Raw genomic sequence first — 14,366 nt, forward strand, 5'->3', positions numbered from 1 at the left:
TATTCTATCACCACAACGACGGCCGCACACACTATAATAGTTTGTGCCGCGTGCGTATTAATTATATATATGTGTATGTATCAGTTGTATTTGGGCTGCCGAAATATAAAAGGAGAACACTATAATCCGAGTACACCTCGGTTTTTCTTGGCGCGGTCCAACTCGGAGTTGGTACAGCTGGTCCGCGCGCTAGATATTCTTCTCACAAGTCTAGATATTTACTTTATTAGAGTATAAGTAAAAATTGGAAAAGGAAAAAACCGCTACAATTACTCCCGCAATATTTAAAAACCATCACTTTTTTTTTTCTGCAAAACATATTCGATATTCAATATTATTTTTACAAAACACAGAGATAGATCAAATAGACAACTATTGACATTGAATCTGACGGATGTGCCGTAATCACGTTGACGTGGCAATGGGACGAAAACCATTAAAGGATGTCTAATAATATAGCAAATTACTGATCACGGAGTGTTGTCATGTCATCTAGAATCAATATGTGTAGTAGTTAGCTACAAGTAAGTTCTACTTTATTACTAATGGCTGATGTTACACACTTACAAAGCTTTTTGGAGCCCGTGCCACGGGTGACTATAAATCCATCTCTGGTTTCTCTTCTCTCTTTTTCAACTTAGAAAGAAATGTAATATTAAAAGTCTTACAGCCGCTTCCGTGTCTTTATACTTGCTTGATGTCACGCGAGAATAGTATCTGCCTGCGGGGATGTTATGTTGCCACAAGAATGGACGTTTGGAGGCCGTGCTCCATGGTGGCTGAAATTTTTGAAAATTCAATTTTCAAATTTTTCGGTTTCAAAAAAATCTTAAAAAATATGCAAGTAAGGAAGGATATTATGTGTATGTGTGTAAAATTTTAGGATGAAATACCTTGAAATATGATTTGCATAAAAAAACAAATTCATGGCCTGGAACGATGAATAGTATCTACGGCGATGTTATGTTGCCACTTCTTATGTTGCCTATAATCAGGATTTTGGAGTGGTAGTCCTCAAAACTTGCTCTTAAAGTTCTTTTTGATAGTAAAATCTGAGGTATCTGACATGCATGTTGATAGAATAATGGTGTCGAATGATGCGACATTCTTTGAGGACATATTTCCCATGAAGGATATGCCTAGCTCATCAATTCAGGAGATAACTACTCTATCTAGTGAGGAATTAGCTGTAGTTTCTGAACCCACCATTGCGATACAACACGTTGAGAATCCTATGAAGGATGACAATGAAATTCTTGTAAGGAGCAAGAAAAAGAGGGTTGCAAAGTCCTTTGGCGACGATTTCATGGTGTACCTCGTGGATGACACACCCAAGACTATTTCAAAAGCCTATGCACCTTCTGATGCTGACTAATGGAAGGAAGTTGTTCGTGGCAAGATATATTCCATCTTAGCTAAAGGAACCTCAGAAATTACTGACGTCCTTATGGGTGCAAACCTGTAGGATGTAAGTGGGTGTTCAAGAAAAAGCTTAGGCCTGATGGTATGATTGAAAAGTACAAGGCACGGCTTGTGACCAAGGGTTATACGTAGAAAGGAGGTGAAGACTTCTTTGATACTTACTCACCTCTGGCTAGACTGACCACTATTCCGGTGCTACTATCACTTACTCACCTCTGGCTAGACTGACCACTATTCCGGTGCTACTATTGTGCATATACGTGTTGTAATATGACTGTATCATGTACATTCCCTTATATAAATATATGACAGTCGTACCCAGTTAGGGTATCGAACATTGTTTCAAACCTATCTTGTTTTACATGGTATCAGACGTCGCGTTCGATCAGCGCCGCGCTTCCGCCTCCTCTGCCGCCGCCGCGTCGGCCTCCGCCATTGCCCCGCCTCCTTCCACCCTCGTGACGGCGTCGCCCTGTTGGAATTATGCCCTAGAGGCAATAATAAATGTATAGTTATTATTATAATTCCTGTATCAAGATAATAGTTTATTATCCATGCTATAATTGTATTGAATGAAGACTCATTTACATGTGTGGATACATAGACAAAACACCATCCCTAGCATGCCTCTAGTTGGCTAGCCAGTTGATCGATGATAGTCAGTGTCTTCTGATTATGAACAAGGTGTTGTTGCTTGATAACTGGATCACGTCATTGGGAGAATCACGTGATGGACTAGACCCAAACTAATAGACGTAGCATGTTGATCGTGTCATTTTGTTGCTACTGTTTTCTGCGTGTCAAGTATTTATTCCTATGACCATGAGATCATATAACTCACTGACACCGGAGGAATGCTTTGTGTGTATCAAACGTCGCAACGTAACTGGGTGACTATAAAGATGCTCTACAGGTATCTCCGAAGGTGTTAGTTGAGTTAGTATGGATCAAGACTGGGATTTGTCACTCCGTGTGACGGAGAGGTATCTCGGGGCCCACTCGGTAATACAACATCACACACAAGCCTTGCAAGCAATGTAACTTAGTGTAAGTTGCGGGATCTTGTATTACGGAACGAGTAAAGAGACTTGCCGGTAAACGAGATTGAAATAGGTATGCGGATACTGACGATCGAATCTCGGGCAAGTAACATACCGAAGGACAAAAGGAATGACATACGGGATTATACGAATCCTTGGCACTGAGGTTCAAACGATAAGATCTTCGTAGAATATGTAGGATCCAATATGGGCATCCAGGTCCCGCTATTGGATATTGACCGAGGAGTCTCTCGGGTCATGTCTACATAGTTCTCGAACCCGCAGGGTCTGCACACTTAAGGTTCGACGTTGTTTTATGCGTATTTGAGTTATATGGTTGGTTACCGAATGTTGTTCGGAGTCCCGGATGAGATCACGGACGTCACGAGGGTTTCCGGAATGGTCCGGAAACGAAGATTGATATATAGGATGACCCCATTTGGTTACCGGAAGGTTTTCGTGCATTACCGGAAAAGTTTCGGGCTCATCGGTAGTGTACCGGGAGTGCCGGGAGGGGTGCCGGGGACCATCGGGAGGGGTGTCACGCCCCAAGGGGTCTCATGGGCTATGGGAAGAGATAAACCAGCCCCTAGTGGGCTGGAATAAGTTCCCACTAAGGCCCATAAGGTTTGAGAAGGAAAAAACACAAGGTGGAAAGAGTTTCCAAGTGGGAAGGTGGAATCCTACTCCAAGTAGGATTGGAGTAGGACTCCTCCACCTCCAATTTCGGCCAAACCTTGAGGGTTTGAGGCTGCCTCTTCCCTCCCCCTCCCTCCTATATATACTAAGGTATTAGGGCTGATTTGAGACAACTTTTTCCACGGCAGCCCGACCACATACCTCCATAGTTTTTCCTCTAGATCGCGTTTCTGCGGAGCTCGGGCGGAGCCCTGCTGAGACGAGATCATCACCAACCTCCGGAGCGCCGTCACGCTGCCGGAGAACTCTTCTACCTCTCCGTCTCTCTTGCTGGATCAAGAAGGCCGAGATCATCGTCGAGCTGTACGTGTGCTGAACGCGGAGGTGCCGTCCGTTCGGTACTAGATCGTGGGACTGATCGCGGGATTGTTCGCGGGGCGGATCGAGGGACGTGAGGACGTTCCACTACATCAACCGCGTTCTCTAACGCTTCTGCTGTACGATCTACAAGGGTACGTAGATCACTCATCCCCTCTCGTAGATGGACATCACCATGATAGGTCTTCGTGCGCGTAGGAAAATTTTTGTTTCCCATGCGACGTTCCCCAACAGTGGCATCATGAGCTAGGTTCATGCGTAGATGTCTTCTCGAGTAGAACACAAAAGGTTTTGTGGGCGGTGATGTGCGTTTTGCTGCCCTCCTTAGTCTTTTCTTGATTCCGCGGCATTGTTGGATTGAAGCGGCTTGGACCGACATTACTCGTACGCTTACGAGAGACTGGTTTCATCGTTACGAGTAACCCCCTTTGCTCAAAGATGACTGGCAAGTGACGGTTTCTCCAACTTTAGTTGAATCGGATTTGACCGAGGAGGTCCTTGGATGAGGTTAAATAGCAACTCATACATCTCCGTTGTGGTGTTTGCGTAAGTAAGATGCGATCCTACTAGATACCCTTGGTCACCACGTAAAACTTGCAACAACAAAATTAGAGGACGTCTAACTTGTTTTTGCAGGGTATGATTGTGATGTGATATGGCCAATGATGTGATGTGATATATTGGATGTATGAGATGATCATGTTGTAATAGAAATATCGACTTGCACGTCGATGGTACGGCAACCGGCAGGAGCCATAGGGTTGTCTTTATACTAACATATGTGCTTGCAGATGCGTTTACTATTTTGCTAGGATGTAGCTTTAGTAGTGATAGCATAAGTAGCACGACAACCCCGATGGCGACACGTTGATGGATGATCATGGTGTGGCGCCGGTGACAAGAAGATCGTGCCGGTGCTTTGGTGATGGAGATCAAGAAGCACGTGATGATGGCCATATCATGTCACTTATGAATTGCATGTGATGTTAATCCTTTTATGCACCTTATTTTGCTTAGAACGACGGTAGCATTATGAGGTGATTTCTCACTAAAATTTCAAGACGAAATTGTGTTCTCCCCGACTGTGCACCGTTGCTACAGTTCGTCGTTTCGAGACACCACGTGATGATCGGGTGTGATAGACTCAACGTTCACATACAACGGGTGCAAAACAGTTGCGCACGCGGAACACTCGGGTTAAGCTTGACGAGCCTAGCATGTGCAGACATGGCCTCGGAACACATGAGACCGAAAGGTCGATCATGAATCATATAGATGATATCATTAGCATAGGGATGCTTACCACTGAAACTACTCCCGACTCACGTGATGATCGGACTTGGGATAGTGTAGGTGGATCATGAACCACTCAAATGACTAGAGAGATGTACTTTTTGAGTGGGAGTTTAGCATCTAATTTGATTAAGTTGAACTCTAATTATCTTGAACATAGTCTAAGTCCACTTTGAATATATTTGTGTTGTATATCATGGCTCACGCAAGTGTCATCCTCAATTTTAATACGTTCCTAGAGAAAGCTAAGTTGAAAGATGATGGAAGCAACTTTGTAGACTGGGCTCGTAATCTTAAGCTAATCTTACAAGCTGGAAAGAAGGATTATGTCCTTAATGCTGCGCTAGGAGATGAACCACCCGCTACGGCTGATCAGGATGTTAAGAACGCTTGGTTAGCGCGTAAGGAGGACTACTCAATAGTTCAATGTGCAGTCTTGTATGGCTTAGAACCGGGACTTCAACGTCGCTTTGAGCGTCATGGAGCATTTGAGATGTTCCAGGAGTTGAAGTTCATCTTTCAGAAGAACGCCCGGATCGAGAGGTATGAGACCTCCGATAAATTCTATGCTTGCAAGATGGAGGAAAACTCGTCTGTCAGTGAACATGTGCTCAAAATGTCTGGGTACTCAAACCGTCTAGCTGAACTGGGGATTGAACTCCCGCAAAAAGCTATCACTGACAGAATCCTTCAATCACTGCCACCAAGCTATAAAGGCTTTGTGTTGAACTACAACATGCAAGGGATGAACAAGTCTCCCGGCGAGTTGTTTGCGATGCTGAAAGTCGCAGAGTCTGAACTCCGTAAAGAACATCAAGTGTTGATGGTGAGCAAGACCACTGGTTTCAAGAGAAACGGCAAAGGCAAGAAGGGCAATTCGAAGAAGAGCGGCAAGCCTGTTGCCAATCCGCCGAAGAAACCCAAGGCTGGACCTAAGCCTGAAACAGAGTGCTTCTATTGCAAGGGTATGGGTCACTGGAAGCGCAATTGCCCCAAGTATCTGGCAGATAAGAAGGCGGGCAAAGAAAAATCAGGTATATTTGATATACATGTTATTGATGTGTACTTAACCAGCTCTCGTAGTAGTGCCTGGGTATTCGATACCGGTTCTGTTGCTCACATTTGCAACTCGAAGCAGGAACTGCGAAATAGACGAAGGCTGGCGAAAGACGAAGTGACGATGCGCGTAGGAAACGGTTCCAAGGTTGATGCAATCGCCGTCGGCACAGTGTCACTTCATCTACCATCGGGATTAGTGATGAACTTAAATCATTGTTATTTAGTGCCTGCGTTGAGCATGAACATTATATCTGGATCTTGTTTATTGCGAGACGGTTACTCTTTTAAGTCTGAGAATAATGGTTGTTCTATTACTATGAGTAACATCTTTTATGGTCATGCACCGAATGTGAGAGGATTGTTCATATTGAATCTTGATAGAGATACGCATATACATAACATTGAGACCAAAAGAGTTAGAGTAAACAATGATAGCGCCATATTTTTGTGGCACTGCCGCTTGGGTCATATTGGTGTAAAGCGCATGAAGAAACTCCATGCTGATGGACTTTTGGAGTCACTTGACTTTGATTCACTTGACACGTGCGAACCATGCCTCATGGGCAAGATGACTAAGACTCCGTTCTCCGGAACAATGGAGCGTGCAAGTGACTTGTTGGAAATCATACATACCGATGTGTGTGGTCCAATGAGCGTGGAGGCACGCGGCGGATATCGTTATTTTCTCACCTTCACTGACGATCTAAGTAGATATGGTTATGTCTACTTGATGAAGCACAAGTCTGAAACATTTGAAAAGTTCAAGCAATTTCAGAGTGAAGTGGAAAATCATCGTAACAAGAAGATCAAGTTCCTACGGTCTGATCGTGGGGGTGAATATCTGAGTTTCGAGTTTGGTACTCACTTAAGACAATGTGGAATTGTTTCGCAGTTAACACCGCCCGGAACACCACAGCGTAATGGTGTGTCCGAACGTCGTAATCGTACTTTATTAGAAATGGTGCGATCTATGATGTCTCTTACTGATTTGCCGTTATCATTTTGGGGTTATGCATTAGAAACAGCTGCATTCACTTTAAATAGGGCATCATCGAGATCCGTTGAGACGACACCATACGAACTGTGGTATGGCAAAAGGCCAAAGTTGTCGTTTCTTAAAGTTTGGGGATGTGATGCTTATGTCAAAAAGCTTCAGCCTGAAAAGCTGGAACCCAAAGCGGAAAAGTGCGTCTTCATAGGTTACCCAAAAGAGACAGTTGGGTACACCTTCTATCTCAAATCCGAGGGCAAAGTGTTTGTTGCTAAGAACGGAACTTTTCTCGAGAAGGAGTTTCTCTCGAGAGAATTGAGTGGGAGGAAGATAGAACTTGACGAGGTTGTCGAACCTCTCATCCCTCTGGATGGTGGCGCAGGGCAAGGGGAAACCTCTGTCATTGCGACGCCGGTTGAGGAGGAAGTTAATGATGATGATCATGAAACTCCAGTTCAAGTTTCTGTTGAACCACGCAGGTCGACGAGATCACGCGCTGCTCCAGAGTGGTACGGTAATCCCGTCTTATCAATCATGTTGTTAGACAACAATGAACCTGCAAATTATGAAGAAGCGATGGTGGGCCCAGATTCCAACAAATGGCTAGAAGCCATGAAATCCGAGATAGGATCCATGTATGAGAACAAAGTATGGACTTTGGAGATACTGCCTGAGGGCCGCAAGGCTATTCAGAACAAATGGATCTTTAAGAAGAAGACGGACGCTGACGGTAATGTGACCGTTTATAAAGCTCGACTTGTGGCAAAGGGTTTTTCACAAGTTCCAGGAATTGACTACGATGAGACTTTCTCTCCTGTAGCGATGCTTAAGTCCGTCAGAATCATGTTAGCAATAGCTGCATTTTTCGATTATGAAATCTGGCAGATGGATGTCAAAACGGCGTTCCTTAACGGTTTCCTTAAGGAAGAGTTGTATATGATGCAACCCGAAGGTTTTGTCGATCCTAAAAATGCTGACAAAGTGTGCAAACTCCAGCGATCCATTTATGGACTGGTGCAAGCATCTCGGAGTTGGAACAAACGCTTTGATGAGGTGATCAAAGCATTTGGGTTTATACAAGTGGTTGGAGAATCTTGTATTTACAAGAAAGTGAGTGGGAGCTCTGTGGCGTTTCTAATATTATATGTGGATGACATATTACTGATTGGAAACAACGTAGAACTTTTGGAGAGCATAAAAGGTTACTTGAATAAAAGTTTCTCTATGAAGGACCTAGGAGAAGGTGCTTACATTCTAGGCATTAAGATCTATAGGGATAGATCAAAACGCCTGATAGGACTTTCACAAAGCACATACCTTGATAAAGTTTTGAAGAGGTTCAAAATGGAACAGTCCAAGAAAGGGTTCTTGCCGGTGTTACAAGGTACGAGATTGAGTAAGACTCAGTGCCCAGCAACTGATGAAGATAGAGAGCATATGCGCTCCGTCCCCTATGCTTCAGCCATAGGTTCTATCATGTATGCGATGCTGTGCACTAGACCGGATGTTAGCCTGGCCATAAGTATGGCAGGCAGGTTCCAGAGTAATCCAGGAGTGGATCACTGGACGGCGGTCAAGAATATCCTGAAGTACCTGAAAAGGACTAAGGAGATGTTTCTCGTGTATGGAGGTGACGAAGAGCTCGCCGTAAAAGGTTACGTCGATGCAAGCTTTGACACAGATCCGGACGACTCTAAGTCACAAACCGGATACATATTTATTCTTAATGGGGGTGCAGTAAGCTGGTGCAGTTCCAAGCAAAGCATCGTAGCAGATTCTACATGTGAAGCAGAGTACATGGCTGCCTCGGAGGCGGCTAAGGAAGGTGTCTGGATGAAGCAGTTCATGACGGATCTTGGAGTGGTGCCAAGTGCACTGGATCCAATAACCTTGTTCTGTGACAACACTGGTGCCATTGCCTTAGCAAAGGAACCAAGGTTTCACAAGAAGACCAGACACATCAAACGACGCTTCAACCTCATCCGCGACTACGTCGAGGAGGAGGACGTAAATATATGCAAGGTGCACACGGATCTGAATGTAGCAGACCCGCTGACTAAACCTCTTCCACGGGCAAAACATGATCGACACCAGAACTGTATGGGTGTTAGATTTATTACAATGTAATTCACATGGTGATGTGAGGGCTAGATTATTGACTCTAGTGCAAGTGGGAGACTGTTGGAATTATGCCCTAGAGGCAATAATAAATGTATAGTTATTATTATAATTCCTGTACCAAGATAATAGTTTATTATCCATGCTATAATTGTATTGAATGAAGACTCATTTACATGTGTGGATACATAGACAAAACACCATCCCTAGCATGCCTCTAGTTGGCTAGCCAGTTGATCGATGATAGTCAGTGTCTTCTGATTATGAACAAGGTGTTGTTGCTTGATAACTGGATCACGTCATTGGGAGAATCACGTGATGGACTAGACCCAAACTAATAGACGTAGCATGTTGATCGTGTCATTTTGTTGCTACTGTTTTCTGCGTGTCAAGTATTTATTCCTATGACCATGAGATCATATAACTCACTGACACCGGAGGAATGCTTTGTGTGTATCAAACGTCGCAACGTAACTGGGTGACTATAAAGATGCTCTACAGGTATCTCCGAAGGTGTTAGTTGAGTTAGTATGGATCAAGACTGGGATTTGTCACTCCGTGTGACGGAGAGGTATCTCGGGGCCCACTCGGTAATACAACATCACACACAAGCCTTGCAAGCAATGTAACTTAGTGTAAGTTGCGGGATCTTGTATTACGGAACGAGTAAAGAGACTTGCCGGTAAACGAGATTGAAATAGGTATGCGGATACTGACGATCGAATCTCGGGCAAGTAACATACCGAAGGACAAAAGGAATGACATACGGGATTATACGAATCCTTGGCACTGAGGTTCAAACGATAAGATCTTCGTAGAATATGTAGGATCCAATATGGGCATCCAGGTCCCGCTATTGGATATTGACCGAGGAGTCTCTCGGGTCATGTCTACATAGTTCTCGAACCCGCAGGGTCTGCACACTTAAGGTTCGACGTTGTTTTATGCGTATTTGAGTTATATGGTTGGTTACCGAATGTTGTTCGGAGTCCCGGATGAGATCACGGACGTCACGAGGGTTTCCGGAATGGTCCGGAAACGAAGATTGATATATAGGATGACCCCATTTGGTTACCGGAAGGTTTTCGTGCATTACCGGAAAAGTTTCGGGCTCATCGGTAGTGTACCGGGAGTGCCGGGAGGGGTGCCGGGGACCATCGGGAGGGGTGTCACGCCCCAAGGGGTCTCATGGGCTATGGGAAGAGATAAACCAGCCCCTAGTGGGCTGGAATAAGTTCCCACTAAGGCCCATAAGGTTTGAGAAGGAAAAAACACAAGGTGGAAAGAGTTTCCAAGTGGGAAGGTGGAATCCTACTCCAAGTAGGATTGGAGTAGGACTCCTCCACCTCCAATTTCGGCCAAACCTTGAGGGTTTGAGGCTGCCTCTTCCCTCCCCCTCCCTCCTATATATACTAAGGTATTAGGGCTGATTTGAGACAACTTTTTCCACGGCAGCCCGACCACATACCTCCATAGTTTTTCCTCTAGATCGCGTTTCTGCGGAGCTCGGGCGGAGCCCTGCTGAGACGAGATCATCACCAACCTCCGGAGCGCCGTCACGCTGCCGGAGAACTCTTCTACCTCTCCGTCTCTCTTGCTGGATCAAGAAGGCCGAGATCATCGTCGAGCTGTACGTGTGCTGAACGCGGAGGTGCCGTCCGTTCGGTACTAGATCGTGGGACTGATCGCGGGATTGTTCGCGGGGCGGATCGAGGGACGTGAGGACGTTCCACTACATCAACCGCGTTCTCTAACGCTTCTGCTGTACGATCTACAAGGGTACGTAGATCACTCATCCCCTCTCGTAGATGGACATCACCATGATAGGTCTTCGTGCGCGTAGGAAAATTTTTGTTTCCCATGCGACGTTCCCCAACACGCCCTTCATGGCGTCTGCTCCGCTCGCCTTGGCTCGGACACTCTCCTCGGGATCGCATCTCCCTGCTCCTCACCACGCACGCGAGTTGCCCCCGCCGATCTCCTCAGCTGCTGTTGGTGAGGACCCGACGCCGTTGATGCCGAAACAAGGGCGGGGGTGGGACGGCGGCCGCGTCCCCATCCATGGATGGAACCATGGCTAGGTTTCGTTTGATCTTAGGGCAGCATCGGAGCTCTTCGAGCATCTATATACTGCGTCGTCGACCCCTATAGGCATTGCTTGGATCTCGTTATTTAACAAAGAACTGCGGTAGATCTATTAATAAATTTGTCGAGCCTCACCTTCACGCTTGACTTGCTGTAATATATAAAAGTCATGTCATCCACTCCATTGTGACATATCCACTACCGCCATACTGCTAAGTTAGTAGTACCACCACTATGTCCAACATCAGATGTCCGCCTCTATAATAAATATTGGCGTGTTTGTAATAAATTGTTGAGTGACCGTAACTCAACCATGTATAATATGAATCTTTTATTGGCTTGCCTAAGCTCCTCTCCTTGCCGCGGGCTCCTTCTCGCCGTTGCCTACTCTCCTCTCCTCGTCACCACGGCTTCCTCAGGCGGCGACTTCTCACGCATGGTGAGGGGCGAAGATGAGCATGGGCGACTCTCCATTACCAAACTGTACCATAAGGCCACCATCGAGGTAGACGACCAATGCACCGTGGCCGCTGCTGCCACGGCATTACTCATAGATGCTGCTAGTACATTTGAGAAAAGGGAACCACCGCATTTGGTGGATTTTGTGGCGGATCGGCCCTTCATGTTTGCCGTGGTTGAGGACATGACAAGAGCCATATTGTTTCTTGCTCATGTTGTCAATCCTCTTGCTACTTAACTGAATACATAATTACTCTATAAAATGTAGAATCCTTTGGTTGTCGATTTGAGTAATCGAACATGTGGAACCAACCTTATAACTCAGAATCCCGACCGACAGTGGTACAATCAGACTATCAAAGAATGGCAGGAGATGCAAGCTATCTGCCAGCCTTGGATATGAAACGTGTACTTCTAGTTATACCTTGCATTAATCTTGGATATGATTTTTATGATATTGTTTCAAAGTCTTAAGCAAGCAATCAATAAGCCTTCCACAAGCAAAAAGGGAGCCTTGCTCTGAATTCCGCAGTTGGATTGCCATAAAAAAGTAGCCACACTACTGGGAACTTTTTTCTCATTTTACATGCTTGCAGTTTTCTCAAAGGAGTATTGAAGAGCCATGATGTTGCAGCCGAAGAACTTCAGACATAAGAAGCAATGAATGACTTCTTTTCAGACAGTTTGGTAGCTCCTGTTGGTCCTACTACCCAGCTCTAGCAATAATCTGGGGCATGGATTTTTGGATAATGTTTCAAACTCTGAAGTAAGCAATCGATTACTCTTAACCAGAACACAAGTAACCACATATTCAGAGTTTGGGTTAGTAGCTTCATGCAACACATATCTATGTAAAATAATTTGTGTGTGGTGAAATATGTATTCAGCTCCTATATACGAAGACGACTCCTGCGGAAACCAGTCTATTTATGTTTGTCACCCATCTTGGTCAATTTTGTCTCCCAGTTCAGTAGTGAAATTACTTGTGGTCGCACTCGAACACTGAATGTGTGGTTTGTTTCGCGCTTGGATGCAGAGGAATTGCAAAAGGAAAAAAAAAGGAATTTTGTAGTCTGTCAGACAACCTCTGGGCCACCCTGCACTAGTGTGAGCCAGAGGCTCACAGACAGGAACGATCCTCTACAGCCATCAGATGACACCCATCAGGTGCATCAATGCCGTTAATCACGCTCTGGCCTAGAGGTGAGATTGCATCAACCAAACTAAAGTGCTTGCCTCCTTATTGGTATAGGATGCAGCGGTACAAGCCTATAGAACAGATCCTGTTCAAGTAAGGTCGTGCTGCACTAAGCCGCGCTTCGCCTTATAAACTGGTTAAGAGTTGGCTAAACAAGCGAGGTGGGACTAATTAGAAAGCAGACGTGCACACATGCAGTGCTACGCTTGCTCATTTTGAGCTACTTTTAATACATACTCATTTTGAACAATGTTTACTCTACCTTTTATTTATGACACCTTGTATTTTTGTTGTCTTTAGCGTTCATGCCTAATGAAATTACAGTCGACCATCACAAAAGTAGCAGACACACTGCCAGGTTTTAGAGAAATGGAAAACATAAATGAAGCACAAAACTGAGCGAAAAACAGGCTTGTTGTAACTCTGAAACATGACAGACAGAACATACAGTAGTTTGGTGAACTACATTTGTTGCATTCACATCCTTTGCTCTCCCAGCTGTTCAAAAGTACTACACTTGGAAGATATTTCTACAACTTCCATTCGGCGACACTCACGTCGTCCCCTACATGGAGCATGGCAATCCAAGGCACCCGGGCATGCAAAAACTGCCAGCGTGAATATGGTTTCAAACTGAAACCCACTTTGGAACATGGTTTCAACGGGAAGAAAAGAAGCCAAGACGGGCAGGGGCAGTACCAAAACAGGACCAGCAGCAAGGACGAATACATCTTAATTTCTCACCATGTCTCTGAAAAACAGGATCAGCTCGTCGCGTCTACGCAGGCTGGCAGCACTGTCATTAAGGAAGCTAGCACCTACCGTTAGCCTGGTTCGTCAAGCAATGATGAACGCCGACAGCCTGATCGAGGGCTAAATATCGTCAAAGCCTTTGCCTAATGAACAGAAAGCAAGTTTGTGCATCTTTATTTAATGGTGGCTAACCAACACCACTGATACAACTAGCGTCGATCTATCGACAAGGGGCTCTATTCTTCTTCTGCAAATTGTGCTTCTTGTTTAATTAACCTGAAAAACAGAATACATTTAGAGTGGAAAAGATGGTACAGACAATTAGAATAGGTACGGTGATTTTCGTGTGGTACAAATGGGTGCATAATGCAGACATAAGGTACTTTGGAAGACGGACTTCTCAGGCATTGTGAACGGCAAGGCTTTGGTTACCGAATGAGGCATTTTTACCGAGGGGAACTGGTAAAAGTGGTTAACACGGTTACCAAAAAATATCGAGAATATTTCGAACAATTTTATAATTGAATTTTGAATTCAAATAAGTGAATGAACGAACATTCGAACCAGAGACCTCTTAGGTGGTGCCTACAAGATATTAGGCGAAATTTTTGAATCAATTGGAAACTCTTCGTCATAACTCCTCAGAAACAGATACTTGCTAAAGCACAGTCAGATGCATTTTCAATTTATTCTGATACATCACAAAAAAACTTCCTAGGAGCTCTAATCTTTCCATGATGGTGATGTATCTTCATGGCTTCCCCAGCGGTGGAAGAGTCCGATGATCATTAACAGGTAGAGCAGAAGCATAGTTCATTTGCGCAGGCACCATCCCTGTACTTTGGTGCATCAAATCTGGTACAAGCAATTCGACATTTATCGTTCTCATAATCTGTCTTGCACCCACCATGATAGTAAGGACTAAGGATTA

The 14,366-nt window shown here is 44.8% G+C and overlaps 1 non-coding gene across 1 annotated transcript; it reads right to left on the reverse strand.

Moving 5' to 3' along the window:
- Positions 1-12,554: 12,554 nt before the first annotated feature.
- Positions 12,555-12,785, reverse strand: LOC123406705. Its single transcript, XR_006612364.1, has one exon. It is a non-coding gene; the product is annotated as a small nucleolar RNA U3 (small nucleolar RNA).
- Positions 12,786-14,366: the final 1,581 nt, after the last annotated feature.

This window comes from Hordeum vulgare, chromosome 6H, assembly GCF_904849725.1.
Source record: "Hordeum vulgare subsp. vulgare chromosome 6H, MorexV3_pseudomolecules_assembly, whole genome shotgun sequence".
Lineage (NCBI taxonomy): Eukaryota > Viridiplantae > Streptophyta > Magnoliopsida > Poales > Poaceae > Hordeum > Hordeum vulgare.